This window comes from Euprymna scolopes, chromosome 6, assembly GCF_053919585.1.
Source record: "Euprymna scolopes isolate OS-2025 chromosome 6, ASM5391958v1, whole genome shotgun sequence".
NCBI classification, from domain to species: domain Eukaryota; kingdom Metazoa; phylum Mollusca; class Cephalopoda; order Sepiida; family Sepiolidae; genus Euprymna; species Euprymna scolopes.
Genome location: NC_136487.1, coordinates 63,447,721 through 63,472,862, shown reverse-complemented (window position 1 = coordinate 63,472,862; position 25,142 = coordinate 63,447,721). Strand labels below are relative to the sequence as shown.

At 33.5% G+C, this 25,142-nt stretch overlaps 1 protein-coding gene across 10 annotated transcripts in view; it reads left to right on the top strand.

The window, feature by feature from the left end:
• Positions 1 to 25,142, top strand: part of LOC145277659 (uncharacterized) — a 589,250-nt gene that overhangs the window by 354,929 nt on the left and 209,179 nt on the right. The window lies entirely within an intron of this gene.

Sequence of the window (25,142 nt, the reverse complement as noted above, 5' to 3'; positions counted from 1 at the left end):
AGTTTCAAATGGCCATGTCATAAAGACGACATCTGATGCAATTCATAATGGAAGCAACTGAAAACCTGGGTGTGCCAAGTTCGAATCCAGTTCATTCCACTGAAAGACTTTCATCAAACTCACCCCCTGACCTTGTGCCTTACCACCTAATAAAATAACCTAATGAAGAAAAAAAAACATTTTTTTGTTATTTGGATTGCAAGCACTTGTGACATAATGGACGAATACTAGGTAAAATTCAATTCTAAGAATCTTTTGGATATTGAAGTTTCAATCGTCAAGGTGAGTGATACAATTGTGAATCACTTGAGACTTCTACCCGGTCATGGTTGATGAAACAAGACCATGCATGGATTAAATAAATAAACGATTCTATTGAATTAATTAGGAATTATTTTGAGATGAGTAATTTGTATAATTTTTATTATTTAATTATTTGGATTGTTATTCCAGTTCTTGTTTTCATGACGTTTCGGCCAGTTATTCCTCTGACCTTCGTCAGATTAACTGCAACGGGATAGGAATGTCGAATCCTGCAACTACATCTACAACAATTACTGCCTTCAATAGCCGTTGTCATCTCACCACAGTTTGAGGTGCCAGAAGAATAATTGTCCGAAACATTGTGAAAAAAAAAACAATTGGGAGATGAGGATAACAGGCCAAATAATTAAATATGATAAATTATACGAATTATTCATCTCAAAATAATTCCAAATTAATTCAACAATATAATAATCGGTACAGACCCGACGATTGGAAAAACTAAAAAAATATAAAAATGTGGATTTATAAGATCAAAAAATCCAAACTTGATTGCCCTTTGGGGTCTGTGACGCAGTGGGAAAAAAATAAACATATACAACTGTTCGGCGAGGCTTTCCCTTGTCTGTTTTATTTTTTTTATTTATTTATTTTTTTTTTTATTCATTTCCTTATTTCCGAAAGTCAGTTCAATTCAACCGTTTTCTAACTATTATCTTTTTTCCTTTGTTAATCTTGACCCTCTTGTGTTATATTCATTATAAGATAGCATACAAAATGGTACCTGTCTGTTTGACTATATTGAGTGTGTAGGCGAAATCCCATAATAGGCATTACAGTTATGCATGTGTGGACATCCAAAAATGTTATATTAACAAGCCCAAGTCAACATTAGCAATAAACGGCTGCCTAGCGAATTTGTTGAGAGATTAATTTCTGTCAACTCCTGTGCAGTCTCTATCCCCGACTCTAACCAGCTCTACCCATTTGCTACAAGACAACCAAATAATAAAAGTATACCATTATTGTAGTAGTGAACGTTGAAAATGCGCACAAAAAAAAAAAAACTACTTTGAATTGTATTAGAATTTCTCCAAAACATGATGACGCAAACTCTCAAATACGTTTGACTCTCAAATTGTAATTAGCAATTTTCCAAAATATGAATCTCAATAAGCAAGTAACACAACAGTAACACAAATGACGCCAACTCGATCGTTTCTCTTTTTCTCCTCAGGAGTAAAGTTGAACTCTTTTTATTTCAACTTAGAATTCGCCCGTGTAGGACAATGTTATTTTGCATGAATGAAATTTTTCCATTACACAAATGTAACAAGGTTCTATTTTCTAAGTGGCACATTCTGGGTTCAATCCCTGATGAAGACCACACAGTGCAACCATCACTCTTTTACCTCATGGACCCACAGGATGGCTGCTACAATTCTATTTTTATACATAAGTGTCATCATTCTTTTAAGGATAGCAGCAATACACAACGGATGAAGAATATAGCTGGAATCTCCACAGGTCCCGCTTGGCTTTAAAATGACCTTAAAGTGACGTTTCTGAATTTTTGAGATGAGGATTGGTTATTTGTAATATTATTCATCGGACTACTGTTCTTATCTTGAGTGTGATTTTCACAATGTTTTAGTTGATACACCTGAAGAAGGTCGGAGGTTATATCGACCGAAACGTTGTGAAAATCACACTCAAGATGAGAACAGTAGTCCGATGAATAATATTACAAATGACCTTAAAGTGGTTGATGTTATTGTTAAGCACTAAATAAAAAGCTAGTATCAAATATTCTAAATTCATTCATTTTGTTTTCATTAAGAAAAAAGTTATTGGAATCCTCTGAAAACGAACTTAATCAAAAGTATTTTTTTATGGAAATTGCTATCACTCCGGACAGGGCATGAGGCCATTTGATATAAGGAACTGAGAAAATAAATACTATTTCAAGGTTCAAAACTAGCGAATTTTAAATGTTAGATGGGTAGATTCCGACCTAGGAGACAGCAATACTCCCCCCCTTTGCCGGAAACATCGTTCATGGAACGTGAGAACTAAAGGACAAAACAAGGAAAGAATTATGAAGCTGCTGAAAGTAAAACCCAAAGTTCACTTTCTACTCTCTTCTAAATTGAAATAAAACTGATATTACATTTTGCATTCTTTTTAATTAACATTGCTCGGTTTACAAATAAAAAATTTATTTTTATTCTTTATCTATTTTTGTTCACTTTAAACAAAGCATATTGCCACAGAAATGTAAGAAGCTTCTCTGGAAATTGGTGCAGACTAACCTCGGGTAGCTAGAAACATATATAATATGCTGTTTAAATGTTAGACATTTCATTAAAATTAAATGATTCTATACTTTTTTATGATTGAAAAAAAACAAAAAAACATTGCTTTGCTTACAAGGACTAGTTTCCTTTTTATTTAATTTTATTCATTTACGTTTATTTATTTTCTTTATTTATTTATTTACTTTTATTTATTTTTATTTATTTATTTTTATTTATTTACTTTTATTTATTTATTTTTATTTATTTATTTTTTTATTTTATTTATTTATTTATTTTTATTTATTTATTTTTATGTATTTACTTTTATTTATTTATTTTTATTTATTTTATTTATTTATTTATTTTTATTTATTTATTTTTATTTATTTATTTACTTTTATTTATTTATTTTTATTCATTTACGTTTATTTATTTTCTTTATTTATTTATTTACTTTTATTTATTTTTATTTATTTATTTACTTTTATTTTTTGATTTATTTATTTTTATTTATTTATTTATTTTTATTTATTTATTTATTTTTATTTATTTATTTTATTTATTTACTTTTATTTATTTATTTTTATTTACTTTATTTGTGTTTACTTTTTTATTTATTTACTTTTTATTTATTTTTTATTTATTTACTTTTTATTTATTTTTTATTTATTTACTTTTTATTTATTTTTTATTTATTTACTTTTTATTTATTTTTTATTTATTTACTTTTTATTTATTTTTTATTTATTTACTTTTTATTTATTTTTTATTTATTTACTTTTATTTATTTATTTTTTACTTTTATTTATTTACATTTATTTATTCCTTTACTTTTATTTATTTTTTACTTTATTTATTTATTCATTTATTTACTTTGTTTATTTATTTACTTTTATTTAATTTGCCCTAAAACAAGGCACATTGCTACTGAGACACGAGCGACTACTGTGAATTAGGGGGCCATACTTACAGGAACATTCTAAGTAGGGAGTTGGGAAGCGAGATGTCTGTTCACATTACATTGAAATTTTTGCATGTTGGTGCAATCAGGGAAGCAGAAAATAGTGAGCCAATTCCAAAGACTTGCAGTTTGATGGAAGAAACTATAAGAGTAGAAAGCTTTCTGACATCTGACTTCTATCGCAAAAGGGTGGGATTTTGCTGCTTGTGAAGTACCTAGAAACATATATAATTTACTGCATATATTTTTGAACATTTTATTAAAACTGGATAATTCTCTGATTTTCTCTTTAAGAAGGGATTAATTTATTGCTAATCGTCTGAGGCACACTTACTGAAGAATGCTGATGAGGATGCCCAGGTACTTTCTGCAGGTCAGAGTGCCCCACCTCTGGGGCACTGATTTCTCAATCCCAATTTCCGACCCTGGTGTCAGTTTTTGCAGTCGGAAAGAACTAAATAATATTTATTAGTGAATTTCGTTCTGGTATGTTTTACATAAAATATGCGGGGGGGGGGTTCGGGGGGGGGTTAGGGGGGGTAGAAGATTTGGAGTGTAAACTATTCTGTGTTTTTTTTTTACCAACTTTTCATTGATTAAAACAAACAAGCAGCTATAATTAACCCATGAAAACATTTGACCATTCGAAAAAAAACAAAAAAAAAACAAAAAAAAACAGAATTCGAATAATATATTTGCTATGATTACTGAAAAATATTTCATTTTTGTAAAATGCATTATTTTGAAGCTGAATATCTGGAAAGGTAAATAGAAAATAAGTCCTTCACTATTTATTATGCCACTGCCTTCCCCCCCCCCCTCGCACAATATCGGTACTGACAGATAAGTGATATATATATATATATATATATATATATATATATATATATATATATATATATATACGTTTTATTCTTTGTATCTTTCTGTTAAGTTACATTATTGTTTCGGCGGTTACTTTAAAACTTAGTGTTAAAGTTTTTAGTGTATTAACACTAAGACTCGAATTTTAAAGTAACCCACCTCCTCCCACCCCCACACATTCCCCTTCCTCTCATGTATCCCTATGCCCTCAGCCACACCAGAAATTAACTTTCCAGACCCTCCCCCACAAGTTCCTTATACCCCAAAACTAAAACATTATCGACATACCAAGCGCCCCACCTTCCCCCTTGTTCCCTTCGTCTCTCTCTTTCTTCCGCTCTCTTCGCGTCCCCACCGACCTATTCACTCTTTCATCCCAAAATAGCGAACATTTCTGTAAAAGTCTGAGGACGCTACAGACGGCCAAAAAAAAAAAAAACGGCCGAGTAGCCGAAACAATAATGTAACTTAACAGAAAGATACGGTAATAAAAAATAAAACGCATATTTGCTCTACAACAGTATTGAGCACTTTCTTCAGTTTTTATTAATTACCATCTCCACTATATATATATATATATATATATATATATATATATATATGATTTATTATTGTTAATAAGATGTTTCAAAGCATAGTAAGTTGTGTGTACAAACACTTCAGTCGTGGTTCGGCTTGATTCTGATTTTCATTAATTATATCCGTAGTTTTATTTGGTTCTTTATCATGAGTCACCATTTACGTAATAGTTTCTCAAGTAAATTCACTACCGAATGGCATTAGAGCTTCCTCGGTTCATTACGTGCAGTCTGTGTCCGTATGCACCCTTTTTAAATAAAGCGATTCACTATAAAATGTGAGGCAGAATAGCGAATCACGTTTGTTATATACTACGCCTTTGACAATCAGATTCAACTGGTAAGAACCCTTGACCTTCAAGATAATGACAGGTCATCATCATCATCGGTTAATGTCTGTTTTACATGCTGGCAGGCATTGGGTGTTTTTAAGAAATTGATTTTCAAACTAACCTATCTCTGGCCAGGATTTTATTTATCCCACAAGTTGATTTTTTTTCATTACTTTTTCCTATGTTTTGGGATTTTTTTTTCCTGCCTTCTCCTGCGAGCAAAGCAAGGAGCAAAACATTTTAATTTCTATGCAATCCTTGATTGCTGTGTCAATGACGGCTCTTGCAATGTCCATTTTTACAGAATAGGTTTAAATCGCGCAGTGTGTAAAAAAAAGATTTCTCAGTATTTATTGTTTATCTGCACTTCATAAATGAAAAAAAAAATTTAATTATTAAAATCTTAGGTGAAAGTACAGAATAATGTTAAGATAATAATGTTAAGAATATGTTTTTTATCTGCATGTTATTAAATTATGGATTTATATGCCAATAAAAGAAGTTAAATTAAATGTCTTCAAAGTTAGAATAAGAATGTTTTTAGGTTAAAATATTCAAATGCGACACTGCAAAAATTTTTCCGTATTTAGGTGTATGTTGAATAAAGTCGATCTTATTACGTTCAAAGTATCCAAGTGTTTGTTGGATGCTGCCATTTTGATGAGTCATGAAAGGTGTTATTAACTGCTCAGAATTCCCTTATTCCAACATTTCATTAATCTGATGAACATTTGTGAACAGCCAACATAATAGTCTGGAACGTGCGAAGGGAGCGATCCTTATTTCAAGCATTGTAAACCAAAGAACTAATATGAAATGTACCAGAATAAAAAGGTTAAAGCAGACGGCACTGGTGTTATAAAAATATGACAAATTCAGAAAAGTTACCGGTTACGTTAAGGAGAGAGGGAGGAGTAATAATTAGTGAGTAAAATCGTGATACCACCGTTAAATATGACTTGTTTTGAAATGTGACTCTCTTAGGAATAATGTATGATAATGAATGAAAGTGACGTATAATATGTGCAAAAGAATCTACATCAGACTAGTAGTCTGACCATATTGAATTTATATGTGGCGTTTACATTTGCAAAGCTGTGTTTTTTCCTAGATGGGAATAAATGACTTTGTTTTAATATATACTAGCCTGGGTGCCCGGCGTTGCCCGGGTGTTGGTGTGTGTTGAGTAAAAAAAAAAAAAGTGATAGTAAGCAGGTAGACTCAAACCCGTACCATGAAGGAGGAAAAGAATGTGAAATAAAAAACGTGACGTCTTTGCTGTTACGTCCATCGCCAAACCGGAAGTGGCGAAGGTTTAAATTAAGGCTAGTCAATCGAAAAGAGGGGATGACTTTTGAAAACATCGGTGAAAAAAGCGACCCCCTCCCTGTAAAAAAGTGCCCAGTTGAGGGTCAAGGAATTAATGTTTTTTAGCCAATTTGTTCGATATTTGTCGTCTGGAGGGTCGAGCTTCAAAAGGATACCAATCTTGTGAAAATCCGTCGACTTTGTCAAAAGTTTTAGGCAGACATACAAACATGCATACATACATACGTACGTACATACATTTAAACAGACTGGTGAGATATATATATAATAGATGGTGATACACACTAATAGGCTGTTTTAGTGTATCATACTTATAAGCAGTCTGAGCCTTTTACCTTTGTTATATCAACCCTTAACAAAAAAAGATTTTTTTAATACTTATATATGAGGGGCATTCCAAAAGTTATGCCTCCTATTTCCAATTTCCAATTTTGCCCAAACGGATCGGAGAGGATTGCTAATTGCATTGTTATCCTGACTGAACATGCAGTCATGACCTGAAAATTTCATCTCTCTGTTGCAGGTATTGACGACGTGAGACTCTAAGAAAACAACCCCTGTTATAGACGTGTCTCACAAGAGATGCACCATTGAATTCCTGGCAAAAGTGCATTGAGAATGATGGTGACTATGTAGAAAAATCTAATGTGGAGGACAAAAGGTCGCTCGTTTTAATGATACCACTCCCGTCTTCGTAGCTTTTCAACTTTTTGAGTAAAAATAAAAATTGGAGGTTTATATACACATTATTAGCTGCCTAGAGTGTCTTATTCTTTAAAAAATAACTCTGTGTGTGTGTGTGTGTGTGTGTGTGTGTGTGTGTGTGTGTGTGTGTGTGTGTGTGTGTGTGTGTGTGTGTGTGTGAACTCTGACGTTATTGACTCCGAATTTTGATACTGTGTCATTTAACTTATTGTTCATTGGATTTTTCAACCATTTTTTTTTTCTTTTTATGCGTTAATTTTCATGTAGATAAGTATGTTTGCATGTGTGTATGTAATTGTAGCTAGGTCAATGAAGAATATCGTAGGATGTCGAGTGGAGGAACATAAACCTGTCAACGACCGGTATCAAATTCGGTAAATGAATAACTATAAACGTCTGTAGTACTGGCAGCACACAGATGAGATACGAGATATTGAAAACCATGAGTATTGTGTAGTGAACACATCCGACAAAACAGTGCTCTTATGGTTAGCTTCCAGAATGAGGAACAGGATTCGTTGGGCATTGTTGGTGTAGCAAGAATAGAATAATGAACCATCTGTCTGTGTCTTGTATGCAACTTCCATTGAAGACGTACATTAATTTAGCGAGACTTGAAGTCATTCAAGAACAGTTCTAACCCTTTGTAATATATAGTAATAGCAGAGACTCTCGACTTTGTCCAAGAATGAATGACGATCAACGAATGTTTCACCCTCCCATATTTTATTGTCATCGAAATCAGTGAAATTTCCCATTTTTAATCCTTCCCATAGTTACCTAGTCCACAATAAATTGTAGTCTACATTGCACTGTAGAGAACCTACTGTTGATTTTATAAAATTATTTTTATATAATGGCTTGAAATTTAAAAATGTAAATATCAAGTATTATGGTTCAACTGTGCTCTAAACTGAAACATTCGTTTTGGACACGCCCCTGTTATATCAAAGAACCTACTGTTGATTTTATATACTGGGCCTTTCTACTCATGCAACGATAATGGCTTGAATTAAAGTTTAAAATGCAAAAGTCTAGTGTCATAGTTAAATTGTACTCTAAACAGAAATATTTATTTCGAATGTGCCCCTGTTATATCGATGAGCATACTGTTGATTTTATATCTTTCTGCTTGTGTGGTAATAAAACTTCTCAAATGCACTTGTGATGTTAGGCTATGTACAAGGTGTTGACTTTAATCAAAATTACCTGTTTTTTCATCAATTTTTCAATTACCGATACTTATTGAAAACATTCAGGTACAAAACCTATTTAAGAACACTGCCAGACACATAAAGTGCATTTGTGTGAAATTTCAAAATAATCAGCTCAGCCTATTTAGGAGTCAATAAAGAAAGAACTCACATGCAGACAGTTCCTTTTATTATTCAAACACGATCGTGTTTGAATATATGGTTAAGTGGCAGTTTTAGTCATTTAGAACTGCTTTAAAGCTTCACCGCTCACTCATTTTTCAACCAAATTTCAAACAATTATTACAGTTTATAGATCACCTTCTCAGCTATATTGTGAAAAAACATTTTTTCACTATTGGTTCAGTAAAACAAAAGTTATGAATTTACTGATGTTCAAAATCGTAAAAAAAAAAAAAAAAAAAAACGTAAGGAGGTGAGCAACGTTTTTTATGACTGGTTTCCATAGAAACCATGTCGCTTCAGTGACTACTGTCGCTACCAATTCACTGCTCGCGAAAAGAGAAGTAACAAGTTAAACAGAGAGAATCAAAGAATGAAAAGGGAGATAATTGGAGGAATTTTATTAAAAGCAGACAAGTGCCATAGATTGTTATTACATATGTGTATGTTATCTTTATGGGGGCAAAAAAATAAGACTGAAATTAAGCAAAGAACAAGTGAATTTACTGGAAGTCTGGAAAAATCATGGATTACAATAGAAAAATGCGAGCATGAAAAGTAGTATGGTTAAGCTTAAACATGGAAAAGAAAAGGACAAATATTCTAGTAAAAAATATAATAAATTTATAACTTGAAATATTGCAGCATTAAGAATTATTTTTTAAACTCAATTTAACATTATATAATAAATTTTTAATGTTGCAATATTTTAAGTTATAAATTTATTATATTTTTTACTAGAATATCTTGTCCTTTTCTTTTCCATGCTTAAGCTTAACCATACTACTTTTCATGCTCGCATTTTTCTATTGTAATATGATAGTAGATAAGAGATAGAGATTTGTACTTGTCTGGTATTTATACATATTTTTCTACGTGGATTTGTGACTTTTTAACCTAAAATCTTAATTTGTTGTATCACTTTGGTATTGATCATGCATTGAAAATTTTCTACTTATTTCTAATCCTGGTGCTATTTCAATAAAAAATTTTAACGTCTCAGAAACGATCGTACACTGATTGGTTGTTGATGTTGAATTCTTGGAGCCTACATAAATGATTTTTCCATAAATCATATCTCCTCATGCTATATATGTTTCATTGAACAGCAGGGATAATTCCTATTTGCTACTCTTGCAATCCGGTTTTTTTTTTCTCCATTTGGCGGGCCAATGTTTGAACGTTCTGTTCAAGTGTAAAAAGAAATTTGCAATAGTCGTGAACATTTTCACCCTCCATAAGTCGTTTTCAGGGGAGTGATGAATTAAAAAGTTGTGTTTAGTGAATTAATTGAAGATGTCAGATTGAGGACACGCTTAAGTGCTTTTAACGATTTTGAACGACTTTTCCAATTAATTCACTAAACGTAATTTTTCAATTTCGCTCCCCAATAAAATCTTTAAAACCGCCATCAAGTTTCCTTGTATCTCCATGCATGAATTTCATTCATCTTGAGTTAATAGGATATTACAGCCACTGGGCAATCAACGGTTATACATACATGGGAAGCAACGCTAAAAAAAAAAATGAAGATTGCACATATGTTCAAAAGACTTTTATTTAATTCAATTATCTTGTGATCGCTCACTGGCGATAACCCACAAGTACGAGTACATATTTGTTGTACTTCCCATGTGCGTCCCTTCATTTAAAGCTTGTTCATTAATGTTTTGTTTGTGAAAATACCACATAAAGACCTGGCCAGAGATAGGTTTATTTGGAAGTCACTTTCTTAAAGCTATCCAACGCTTGCCAGCATGTCAAACGGTCGTTAAACAGAATGTGATGATGCTATTGGCTAATTGATACAAAGTTTAAATACGTAAATCTGTGGTTTTAACTTCATTGTATTTTCCTGTATTTTCCTGATTCCGATACAATTACCGATTCTTTATAAATTTCTAAATTTTTAACTATATAGCTATAGTTTTCAAAGATTACCGCAGATATTTTCCTAAACGTAAAACTATACTTGTGGGGGAAGATCTATCGATTTTAGCTTCACTGGTGGTTAAAAAGCAATTAGCATTTATTATTGTATCATTATTACCAGCAATGGATGATTTTTCTATAAACAAAATCAAATAAAAAAGGACAAAAGAATCGTTTTGGCATTGGAAAATCGGTACAAATTCTGCCGATTTTGATACCCTCAAATAATCTCATTTTTCCGATTCCCGATTCCGATTAATCGTCCCAACACTACTTCATAGATCAGGTGGATGACTTGCAATTTTTTTTATGTCATTTATAAAATATATATACTTTTTAGATCATTTTTCTTTTTACTAATGAATCACCACTTATCAAAGCTCAAACCCACTCGAGGATAGGGGTTAATGAGAGATAGTCAGTTGAATGATTTATTATGAATTATTGGGAGCGAAATCCATTCACTAGGGAAGAGACAGAAAATTTCTTCCTTATAAAATACAAGCTAAAACTAATTTCTTCTTACTTAATTTCCTTACTTTATTACAAATTGGTCGACGAATGGACAGTCGCGAAGAAATTTCCTTAGGTCTGTGCATTGGATGTGTACGTCTTGTTTCTCAGCCTCACTGATGTGAACTGCCTTGAAACTCTGTATCAAACACGTGACGCAATTTCTATCTAACAATTCAACACCTGCCTCTAGCATGTTTTGTCTAGAGACTTCACCCTTGATTCTTATCGCTTCATTCGCTGGGTGCACTGGTCCTATTTCTGCCTGCCGCCAGGTCGTCTTAGTATGCGCTTAATAAAACACTTTCGAAATTCATACTAGTTGACATAATCTCTACCTACCGGCAGAGGGTCCCAGTAAATAACATTTATTCTGCATTCCCTTAGATCCATTTTTCATACTTCTTTTCATCAAATTTACATTTTAGAAAACAAACTGAGAAAACAGCAGATCTAAAACGAGAATATACTGACTAAGAGAAATATCAAGTCACGTGATAGTCTCGTTACTACGTCCGTGTCGTTGACCTTAGATTGATCGTATAAAGTAGGTCACACTAAAAAAAAAACGAGTTATGTTTTTTTTTTCTCACTTGAAAAAGAAAAAAAAAACGATTTTAAAGCCTGTCTGTTTGTTATTGTAAGAGGCCTGTGAATACAAGAGAACAGATGGTTTTCAAATGACATAGAAACGCATTAATCAATCAGTGGCTAATACAAGCCTCATCATCATCACATTCGGTTTAACATCTGTTTTACATACGGGCATTTTCGTATTATCTGAATGCTTTGTACTATTGTTCTCATCTTGAGTGTTATTTTCACAACGTTTCGGTCAATGTGACCTCTGGCTTTCTTCAGGTGTATCTTGTCGAACTCTGGACTCTTTCTGCCGAACTCTGGAATCTGCACGGAATTTCAAACAAACCCCTTTATTTAATTCATGGGGGGGGGGGTTAGCATGTTCTCGTCCCATCAACCATGACTGGATAGAAGTCCTAAGTAATTTGCAATTGTATTTTTGACTGTCACTCCACACTGAGGATTGAACCTTCAACCTCCAGATGAGTGCAAATTTACAACTGAATTTTTCAAAGTTCTATATCCACTATGCCACGAGTCCACAAAAAATATAAATAATCAATTCTCATCTCAAAGAACGTAATACTAGTATGTGTTAGATGACTTTAAGAAATTGACGTCCAAACTAAACCGTCTCTGGCTTTGTCATTATCTCTATTTCTCTCGTATTCATCTTTATCACTTCTTTCCATGTTTTCCTTGGCCCTTCTCCTTTGAACTGAACTTGCTACCTTAACTGTTCTACATCTACTGATCCAGGAACTTTCATCCATTCTTCGAACGTGGCCAAACCATCATAGTCTTCCTGTTCTGAACACAGCTCTCTATACTGTCCAGATTTCCAAATAATTAGGATGTCACCTGATATTTTTAATAAAGCAACTACGAAGTCAAATTGAAAAGTTGACGAAAACTTCACACACTGGAGATATGCAAAAGACAGAAATAAAATACATTACAGTTTCTTAGTTCTAGTTAGAAAACCTTGTTGGTCTGCCCAGTATGTAAAATTACTGGTGATAATTATGTGATACTATGGACATAGTGCCCAAAGTATTAGGAAGCGATTTAAAGAAAAAGGAAAAACTATAACAAAAAGAGAAAATAGTTGATCAGCTGAAAAAAAGTATAGAAAATGAGGTTAGTAGAAACATAATAGAGTTGTTCACCTAGGCGCACAAAGGCCACCTGAAATAGGATGGTTAATCAAGGGTGGCAGTGTCCGAGATATAAACTGGACATAGAAGTCAATATATTTAAAGTTTGTTTATGGACAGTTTTAGGAGTGGGAGTGAGTTTTGTGACAGTTAATCGTGTCGACACGCTGGTTCTCATTAGATCACCGAAGTTAAGCAACATCGAGCCTGGTTAGTATCAGATGGGTGACCATTTGGGAATTCTAGGCACTGTATGAGCTCTCCGCTGATCTCAGCATTTCTTTCCAGTCGTCCTGTACACACTTCACTGGCCACTGGTATTAAGCAATGTCGACTAAGGAGAGGTGTGGTTGGAGATTGTGCACCTCCTGTCACAAAAATTTCATGCGCAGGCACCCCTTCGTGGGTACCCATAGTCTGTCAAAGACTGAAAGAACCCTTTTTTATGGACAGTCTTGAGTTAGGAACAAAAGATGAAAGTTGACTGTTCAGAGGTTCATCAAGAGAAGAAAATTACTGGGGACTGATGCGACCAGATAGCGAGCGACGGACAATGTTTGGGATTTTTTTTATATGCTTTGTGACGGTATCACATATAAAGATAGCCAGAGTTAAAGAGAGTTATATTAAGGACTTGTATTATTTTACCATATTACGGCCACAATTGCGTGACATTTTAGTACAGACATATCAGTTTCCTTTGTATCATTGCTTGAATTTGTAACAAAATAATTTATATAGGGACACAAAATACAGATTTCATCTTGCAAGGTCAGATGCTGTACTGACCGTAATATCACATAGAATCAGGGAATCTCTTGATGGGGGGAGGGCTTTGTTGTTAGAGCAATTACTCTCCATATTTCAAACCTCTTTGATAATCTGTTACAAAGGGTTGTTTGACAAATTCGATTGCTATGGACTATTTTTTTTTTTTTTTTTTTTTCATGAAAATCGCTCCAGATAAGGAAGGAAGCCACTTAATGTAAAGAGCTATAAAAAAAGAAATTAGTTCAAGATTAAAAACTTGTCAATAATAGATTCCGGCCTTAAAAGCAGCAATTCTTCCTCCTTTTTCAGAAACATTGCTTCAAGCATGTGAGTACTAAAAGACAAAATAAGAGAAGCAAGAGTTAGAAAAATAAACTCAAGCTTCACTTTCTAATCTCGTATTTGGCAATGTTTTCCAAATCATTAAATTCTTTTTTGCTAATTATATATTCTTTGTCTATAAAAGTAGCTGTTAATGGACAAACGTCTGAAGCACATAGTATCAATACTGGAGTGACTCGAGGATCTATCCTGGGATCAACGCTCTTATCTACTGTGTGTGTGTGTGCGTGTGTGTGTGTGTGTGTGTGAATTTGTTCCCTATTGACTCGGAAATGGCTAGCCCGATTTTTAAAAAATTTTATACAAAGATACTTGATGCGTCTGGTCATGTTCTTATATAGGCTTTGTATCGGAATGCATTTGATAAGTATTGAAAATCAAGAATAGAATAAATCCGATTAAAGAAGGAAGTATTGTGGACCAAGTCACTGTGGTGAGACGTGAGGCTTCCTTCCTTCCGGTACACTGCAGGTGGAGGGGGGAGGGGCTAGAGCAGTTAATCAGTTGATTTGATTGAAAAATGGGCGATTTCACCGATTTCGATGTATGGGAAAGTGGAACATTTGTTGATCCTCATTCAATTCCAAACAACGTTGTGTCTCCCTGCTAGTTAATCTATATTAACAATCTTCCTAGTCATGTTCTGAAATGACTTGTCGACATTTGCACAGACAATGATACAACTGTTTATGGCAGCATATTGAAGAACACTGGTGATCAAGCTTTTGTTGATTTCCTCTGATCTATGCAACTGAGGGTGGGGGTGCTTGTTACTTTCAGCACTTCAAAAAAACAAACTTTTCTCCTTCCAGTACCTGGATCTTTGTTTTCCTCCAAGTAAAATATATGGCTCTCTCCTGAGGAGGCTTCTACGACTCACTTTCAATCTAAACCTAAAATGGAAGGCTTACATCCAATTTGTTATCAGGACCACTGGAAAAATAGTTGAATAATTCTATCTCTGGAAGAAGTACTTTACTCCTGATGCAATTCTCTGTAAGAGTCGGATATGTCTCAAGATGGAGTACTGTTGTCACATATGGAGAGATGTTGCTCAGAATACTTTTTCATTGCCTTGAAAGAATTCAGAATTGACTTCAGAATCTAGTGAGGGTAAAACAGTTCTGTTTCTCAGAGCCGCTTTATCACAGAAGAGACTTGCTAGTCTCCCTACTCTATTGTTATCTCCATAAAAGGCACTCGACTGAATCTAAATCTCTGATTCTTCCTTGTGAGACATTCACAGCAAGAACTTATCTTTTTATCACAAGGAACAAAATCTTTCCATTCCACCACAATGTGCCTAGTGTCAGGCAAAAATTTTCATGTACAAAGCTTCTTTGCAAGGGCTTCCTGTCTGTGGCACACATTCCAGCAGGACTGCTTCCTTGCATATTACAAGTTGGTCATCAAAGACAATGTTAAGGATTCCTATCTAGAACTTTTATCCTCGAGGTGCTTTTGGTCTTGATATCTGGTGACTCTTTTTAGTAAAATAAAACATTTTTAAAAGTTTATGTTTTTGGCAAGTTCAGATTAAGAGATTATTACTTTTTTTCTATATGCGATTAGCACATACAAACAAAATTTATGAATGGAAATTACTATTACACACTATTAGCTTACATCTAAAGTTTATGAATGAAAATTAACATTGTCACTCTCGTATGACTAACTTTGCCACAAAAATATAAATAAACAATTGATTATTTTCAAACAAACTTTGTCACTTAGATGAACTTTGAAACGTTTGTATATAATTGTGTTTGAGTATGTATAAATTTGTGGTTTTAAATCTATCTCCCAACTTTCGCTTCAAAGAGTTATTCTTCGATTTACTGCTTTGTTTAAAAATATTGAGCACTGGATTTTTACTATAATGACAATAGAAATCTATTACTTATGAGGATTTCGTATCTGAAGCCGAACCTATACTATTACTTCTATTTATTGTACTATATTTTGATGCAAATTGGACAGCTTGATATACTATTTTAGGCTAATGTGCTATCTTGCAATGTTCAATTCGTAGAGGAGGGGCAGTATCTGTTCTCTTGTCATGATATCACCAGGCATTACCTCCTTTTCTTAGGGAGGTAAAGTAATCTTTTCAGTGTTTGTGAAACCATCCTTCCAGGCATTACTGCCTCATTTAGGGCAGGAAGAGGTAATGTAGTATATGTTCTCCCAATGTGCTGGTCCTGGATATGACCTTAAACTATATCCGATGGTGAGGCGCCAGCTTTCGGGCTTTGAGGAGTGTGGAGCCATCTTTTAATTGCTATTGCTCCCAAGTCCACTCTGACCCGAAGTGGTAGTACCTGTTAGGGTCCCAACTATGGGTTAAATAGAAACGAACTTGAAAAAAAAATATATTCTATTAAAACATTTTTCTTCAAAATTACTAGATTCGGCATTAAATAACCTGAAAAGGATATGCCATAAAACAAAAACAACCGACCAACCCAGGAAACTACTCCTCCTTTGGGGAGGCAGTGTTGTATATGTTCGTTCCTCATCATATTATCCTCCTAGGTTAGTAAAAATATGTTACCAAAAGTAGAGTTGCTTTATTTTTCGACTTCAGTCCTACAAAATCAGTTCGTTGATGTTTTTAATGTTTAATTTGAGGGTCTTGACACTTAGAATTTTGCTCCTAAATTTTCAACATAGACGGCAGATTCTAGTGCAAGACCAGAATTCAACCTGATCAAAAAACAAAAATACAGAAAAATCTACACCCAACACGAAACTAAAATGTCGTATTGCAAAATCACGTAAATTGATCAAGTAGATTTTTTTAACTAAGAAAATCAAATTTTATGATGAAGCAAGAATAGTTTCTTGATCTGCCATATTTAATAAAAAGAGGCAACTCAATTTGAACTACCGAGATTTTAAACTCAGTCTTGTAATATTTACAATTGTAAAAAAAAAATGATTTTCTACACATAAAATAAACTACTTGATCAATTAATATGAATTTTGGAATATGACATTTTCGTTCTGTGACGGGTACACACATCATAAAGATTTTTCCATGTTTTTTTTTTTTATTAGGTTTAATCCTAAATAAAAACCTAGATGCGTTACGAAATTAAAATTTGGAGCCTATATATTCTACTCAAGAAACCTTTGCCTTTACATTTATTTTAAGATATGCAAATATTTCTAAGGGGAGGCACTCAAGAATAAGAATTAAGAGGATTTCTGATTGGAGGTTTGTCACTGTCCCAACAAGATTGGAAATAGTGTGTGGAATGGGTAGAGGATTACTTAAGTTGGTTTGAAGACGGCTCAACAAGTATTTGTTTGTATTAGACGTGAACACAACCATGCTGTAGTCCATAAGCAAACTCATATGTTGTACCATAGATGAAATGTTCTAGGAGAGAAATTGTTTGTGAAAGCTCAGTTTGGTTGTGGATAGGGAAGTTCTTTTTTGTGATTGTAGCCGGACGAGTTTTTGCTGTGGATGCTTTACAGGGGGCGCAGGGATTGGAGCTATTATTGTGATACATACAAAGAAATAATATAAATGCTGCACTAATGAAATGAAAAAGAGACAACCTTAGTTCTAGATTATGACCCGCAGTGATTAAAGGTAAAAGTATATAAAGCTTATCATCATTAAATAATTCTTCCATTTTCTTTTAATCTCCTTTGAAAGAATACGCATCGATAATTCTCAAAAACAAAGGCATTGCGCACACATCTACTTCCTTGTCCAAAAAGTGATACAGCTGTTAGCTCAGGGTATTTAGGAGTTATCTTTCCTGAATTATACTAACCAACGAAATAATGCACTCTCCATTTCTCAAGCCCCCATCCCAAAATACAATTCCTCTTGTTTAGAAATCGGATTCAGCCTCTCTCCTGACCGACTTTCATATATTCTTAGTATACAAGTAGGATATGTGAAGAAGAAGCATCCAAATGAATAACCCTGATAATTATTCTCTTGTGTTATCGTTCTTCATTTGCATATATTTTATATTTTTTCTCACTTATGACATGGTCATGTGTTTATTACGTACAGAACGAAGCAAAAATTATAATGAAAAATGTACAAAGTAGGAACGATAACTAAAAGTATTAGAGTTATTTCCTTTATTTGATTTTTCTTCTAAGGTGGCTATTTAAGAATTTCTACGTTAGAAAACTTCCAGTTCGTATTAAGCATTTTTGTAAAAAATAAATTGTAGCAAATAACATGGTATAACAATAATAACTGAGTGTTAGCTCGTCAGAATCAAAGTTTGATTTGTCAGTACTGATCCAGAATCTGACCCAAACTCGTGTCGGCTTCGTCTGAAAGTTTATGATAACTTGCCGAAAACGGTCAGGAAAAGCTGAAACGATTAGCCAATCAGCAGTCAACAGATGTTTTCGTTAATAAGAAAAAAAAAATACATATTTCATATTATTATTGAAAAAAAAGAAAATGTGTTCGATTATAGTTGTTTTCATGAAAAAAAGTTTTTCGTCGTTAGAAAAAAATATTATTTTATTGAATTTTTTTTTCTTGCAAATAAAAAGACTACATCTTAAACACTTTCTATGAAAAGGGGAAAAGGTTCATAGCTGTTTCCATGTTTTCATCTTTAGAAAGAAAACTTATTTCTTTTAAATCATTTGTTGAAAACAATTTTTTTTAATATACTTTTCTTGAAAAAAAATTGTTTCTTTCATACAATTAAACTTATAAGTCTTATCCTCTTGTGTTAAAGTTTTGTTTTCAGCATTTTTAATTTATCTTTTGGCAGTGTTCGCATCGGCTTTTTTTCTTTTTTCCTTCTTTTTATTTTTATTATTATTATTATTGTTTTTGTTTCAACTTTCTGGCTGCTTACCGTAAACTGCCGGAAGATGCTGACGAGTCCTCGGATCAGGTTCTAGATTAGTAACGAGTTGTCAGTTTAGATGCTATTTAGTTACAACTTCTAAAATCGGGTCAACGTTATTTTATAGATATATAATAAAAGCTAGAATATGACAACAATAGCAATTATGTAATTTCTTTAGGATATTTTCAGAAAACCATTGTGTATTGTTTCATGCCTCGTCGGCAGTCATCAGATGTTGCATAAAAAATGGAGAACTTTAAAAACGATGTTTAAAATCTAAGTTCTGCATCAAAACCTTCTATAGATGGCTTAGTTGGCGTTCGTATTTTTTATACTTCTATATTATGAGCAATGATAAGGCAGCCTTGAAATGAATATTTATTATCCCACAATTATTATACTTGTGTTCGCTTGTGATGTCTAACTTGTCACATTCATGCCCTTTTCTTTGTCTCTTGTTTGTACTTTTTCTTTTTTTTCTTTTTTTTTCTTTTTTTTTTTTTTTCACATGATTTGATGACATCACGAATTACGTTCGCCGACGGATTGTTAGAGATTTCGGAGTCGCCATTATTTGCCGTCTGACCTTTCATTTGAATGTCAGGATTCCGTTTATCCACACTTTGTGTTGAAGGGAGGCGGATTATTTTTAGAACCGGTTTCCTATCTCATTACCAATAGAAATAAATAAAATAAAGAATTGCTTAACTAAAGGAAAAACGTACATATTGATAGTAGGTTGAAATGTAGGTTGGTCAAGGATTGAACATTGGGGGTGCTTATTTAGAATTAAAACTATTTTCAAAACAAAAATACAGAAAACTTTTGTTTTGTTTTTTTTGTTTTTTTTTTAAATTTTATGATGTACATACATGTCACGAAACGAAGATGTCACATTCCAAAAATCACTAAAATTGATCAAGAAGTTTTTTAAACTAAGAAAATCAAATTTTATGAGGAAGCGATACGTTACGTTTTAATCTGTCATGTTATATACATAAGAGGGAGACAACTCAATTCCAACTATCGAGATCAAAATCAGCCTTACAATGGTACAAGTTCCTATTAAAATCGCTAAAAATAGTAAACCAAAAAATGGTTTTTATTTATAATAAAACCTCCTTGATCAATTTATATGATTTTTGGAATATGATATTTTCGTTCTGGTGACGGGTACATACATCATAAAGATTTTTTGCAATTTATTTATTTTTGTTTGTTTATTTTTATTTATTTATTTATAATTTTTTTTTAATAGGTTTAATTCTAAATAAACACCAACACTGGTCCTGGGTATGATCTTAAAAGGCATTCAGTGATAAGGCTCTATTTGGGGGGGGGATGTGGGGAATGTGGAGTTGCCCCTTAATTACCATTACTCTCAGGTCCACTTTAGCCTGGAGTTAGAGCATTTGGTGCTACCAGATCAGGCTGTCTGAAGATACTGGCTTCCTGACCAAAAATTTACCAAGCATTGATGTTATTCCCTCCTCCTTTCCCGTTGCAAAACTGAATCATGTTCTGTAGGTACGTGCAAAATGAATAACCGATGCTCAAAATGTATACACATTCTGACCTTTACTTAAAAATTCACCAAAAATCAGGAAATTAACCAATTTTAATGAAATTTTCACTATTTATCAAATAATGATCACGGAATATAATGAACACATTATTTTTACTTAACTCTTGGTGGAAATGTATTATTTTGTTTAAGCAAAAACACCTTTACTTAAGTTATGATTTTTCAATAGTAAAAAGAAATGAATTAATTTATTTTCGCTTTTTTTATGAAAATAAAGCATCGTAAATTGTAACAATAAAAAGAAAAAATATTTTTTTCACGAGCATTACGAAAAAAGCCCCTAACGTTCGTATTAATGAAATCGATATAACACGAAGAAAAATTATTTTCTCGAACTACCGATAATATCAGTGAATTAAGCGTTGTTTATTTAATATTTTCATGCAAAAAATTATAATTACAAAAAATATTTCTTTTTTTTTTTAGTTTACATGTTTCGCGGAATTTTTACACGTAAGATTTTAATATTTTCCTTGATTTAATGAACTTGAAACTTTCGGCATAACATAATTTTTATGTAATCTTGAAAAAAAATATAAGTACATATATACTTTAATTTAAAAGCAGGAACACAGAAAATAATTAAATTAAAAAATGGTAAAAATTATAAAAACGTTCATGATAGGAATTTGCGGATGCACGGCTGGAAAAAAATTCAGCAGATTGCGTAAGTAGCTGGAAGATGTCAACGTGAAGACTGCCAGACGGATAATTCTTTTTGGGGCGCTAGCACGCCAAAAAGTACGCCAGTGCGGTAAATTTCATTCCGTCATAAAAACAACTTTCTGCAGAAAAAAAAACCCAACTTATTTTTACGTTTTTATCTAGCGAATAAACATAAAATTTTATATGAAAAACCACGTTTTCGATTGTAAAACAACTTCTTAAATAATAAACGTGTTTTTTCATATATATTTTTATGTTTATTCGCTGGATAAATGCATAAAGATCATTGTAAAAATAAATTTTATTCAATTTTATTCTTTAGAAAAAATAATTCAGTTGTACGCCACAAAGAGATTTATCAAAATAGTTAGTTTTGTTTTACAATCGAAAGCATCGACTTCAGCTCCGTTGTTGGATTTTAAAAATAATAAACGTGGTTTTTCATATATAATTTTATATTTATTCACTAGATAAAAATGTAAAAATAAGTTTGTTTTTGTTTTTCTGTAGAAATTTGTTTTTATGACTGAAGGAAATTTGGCGCGTGTCGTACTTTTTGGCGTGTTGGCGTCCCAAAAAGGATTACCGCTGCCATGTTCCTTTCTTCTCCATGTTAAGTTAATTCTTAACATGCGGAAGGGATGAATTCATATCGACATTACATGCTGAAAATCATTTTCAGTTTACAATTTTTTTTTTTTTTGTTATTTAATGAATTTTACGCTTTCATCGAAATTTGCGTAACTTGTTGGAAGATGCCGAGACAAAGTTCGCAGAGATTGGATCTCCAACTGAATAACTAGAAAATAATATTATAAGAGGATAAGATGAAAAGGTGAATTTGATTATTAAAGAGGATGACTTGACAAGTATTTGTTCACATTAAACTTGAGGACGGTCATATTGTAATCAGGAGAGAGAGAGAGAGAGAGAGAGAGAGAGAGAGAGAGAGAGAGAGAGAGAGAGAGAGAGAAACCAAAACCAAATTCACCACTCTTACGGATCTAACATCACTTCCTCTAACTCAACTATCCTTTCTGTAGCCAATGTGGCGAGGAGAAGGATAGACTGCTTGCTCCACTCTCTTATTGATATGTCCTGCGAATGGGATATATTCGTTTGAAGTGGCCGAGTAGTCTTGGCTACTCTACTCGAGTGATAGTCTAGTAAGTTGCCTTACTAAACCATATTCATGATCGAGGCTAGTATATTCTTTAGCATGAGGCTCCGGTGTACCTTTCCACATCTCTCTCAATTTGGTCTGCCAGTTGGTATTTATGTCTTAACGAGTCAATCATATTCTTGTGAGGAAGAAACCCGGATGTACGCATATTCATTACATCACTAATTAAAGTAGGAGTCATGAAGGAGAGGGAAAGAGGGAATGATTGACCACCCTTCTCCTTATGTAACACTGTCGGTTCATCTGACCTTCGAGAAGACGTTGTGCTCTGATCAGCCGATGTTTGACCTGCTTCAAAGCGGTGCCACAATTTGGTGCACAGAACAGTGGAATGTGAAAGGTGACTTGGAGGAGGGATGAGGTGTGTGTGTGTGTGTGTGTGTGTGTGTGTGAGAGATGAATTTGGCTGGAAAGCAACAATTGGTGTTTCTATGTCAACTACTAAATAAGAATGGTGTTTATCCAAGGACAGGACAGCTCACTTAGCAAACACTTTCATTATTGTTATTGTCAGCATTAATTAACTTGCGATAAGTAGAAGACTGCTAATCAGTCACCATAGAATCACGTTAATTATTCTCTATAAAAAGACTAAAATTCAGAAATTCACACTCTAGAATTATTGCAGTCTTCTTGTTAACTCGCGTAGTTTGACCATAAACGAATACGTCACTTATCTGTGTTACATACTTGACTGTAACATTTGCGCGAATGTAAATGCATGCGAAATGACGTCACTGGTAAAGGAAAAAAAACTATGAAATAAATAATGATCACAAGAGAGATGTGGATAATGTCCGCGATCATGTGCGAGGCGTGAAGGACCTAGTGAGGTACTGGAGTATGAGTTGGTTCATACGGTGCTGAGTTCGCTAACAAGTTCTTACTTTTCCTACATACTTTGATGAGAATTGAACCCAAATATTCTCAAGTGGAATTTGAACTTAGTTTGTAGATTTCAATTTTCTTAGTCAGAAAGGAAGCGACAATATAACGTCTGAGATCTCGGGAGAGACGTGGATAGCATTCGTGATCATGTGCAAGGCATGACGGACACTCAAGAAGACGATCATGTGAGGGACGTCACAGCGGTAAAGCGAGAATAAGGAAATAAATGTTGTTGCTACAAAGAACGAGCAAGTTGGAGTTATTTCCTATTCTTTGTCTTGGTCTCCTTTGTGACTGAAACTGAGCATAGTGTGTGTTGGTTTGCGGACAATGTTACATGATGTCCGTCTGTTTAGGAATGCAATAGCAAATACAATCTGGCAAGGATTAAAGTGTGGTATCTGTTCCAATGCTGCATTTTATCTTTTCTGTCCTCGATCAGTGAAGAAGGAATCCTTCTGGATTGGAGCAATTATTATTTTTGTCCCAATAGCGAGTGACCATTTAATATTTATTTATTTATTTTACTCTTTTTCACTCCAAACAAGGCAAATTGTCACTTGGACGTAAGGGGCTATTATTTGGGATCGTATCTAACGTGGAACTGTGGAAAGTTGAGTACCAAAATGTTTGTTCACATTACATTTAAACTTCTGCATGCCAGTACAGTCAGGAGAGCAGGAAACAGGGAGGAAATACCCAGTTTAGCAGTCTGAAGGAAGAAACTATTAGAGTAGAAAGCTTTCCAGCATTTAGGGACCTCATCAGTGAAGGGGTGGTATTTTGCTGCTTGTTGGGTTGGTCAGAAGTGATGGGACAAAGATCTGAGAGTTGTAGACTACACCCTTGGGACAAACATTACGCATTTTCAGTACCTCACAAATAATCGCGTACAGTTCCCACACTGACATCAAACTATACACTTATTGTTTCTATAGACACACGGTGGTCCTTATCCATGGAATTATTTATTTGGCCAATCAACTCTGGTGTTTTGACTTACTCCTTTCACACCTCTCATCATCCCTTACCTCTAACCATCCCTTACAGACTCCCTGCCTTCCTTGAATCTCTCATGCCACTCAAAAACTGATGCTCGATTCATGCAAGATGGTCCAAAAGCAGTCTGAAGCATTCCATACGTTTATGTGGCATTTTTTCCAAGTTTAAAACAGAATTTCATTGCATATTGTTCTTCTAAAGAGTCCTCACGTCCAGATTGCCTTTTTGAAATTCAACAGCTGTGACAATCCGGCCTTAGTAGGGTGTATTCCAATTCCTTCTGTAGCTGTTCATTTGAACATGAAATCATAAAAATTAGTCAGTCATCTTATAAGATGTATAGCAATAACACACTGAATTTTCAATAGTCAGTTTTAAATGTTTGAACAAAAAATGTCTGGAAACTTATTGAAGGCACCTTGTATAGGATACTCTCTGGTGTAAGTAATTTTCTATTTGTGGAACTAGATTTTCCTTTATTTTCAAACCTGACCTTGTGTTTAACTCTACCCTCGTGGAGAGGCAAGTAAACAGTAACATAGATGTAATTGAAACTTAGTAGACAAATTGATATTTTTGCAGTTTATGAACCATGCTATTTTTTCGGTAGGATTTTCAAATTAAATTCAATTTTTACTGTAATTATTTTTATTAAATTATGAGGTGAAAATACAGAATAGTAAACAAACCCACATTCTCTCCATGTTAAGAATGGTTTTCTAGATAATAATGTTATTTCAGTAGTCTGCAAACTGCAGGAGTACCAACAAATTAAGGAGAAAGTGAAGTTGATTTGTACTGAATGTCTGAATTGCAGAAACCATTGTGAATTTATTAACGTTTCCATAGATGGTTGATATCTGAGAGAGGGATAGGGGGTGTCACTCTGTATTTCTAGCTTGTATTTTCACCACAGCGTGAGGATTGGAATCAACGGGCGAACAGAGGACGGTTCAACAATAAATTTG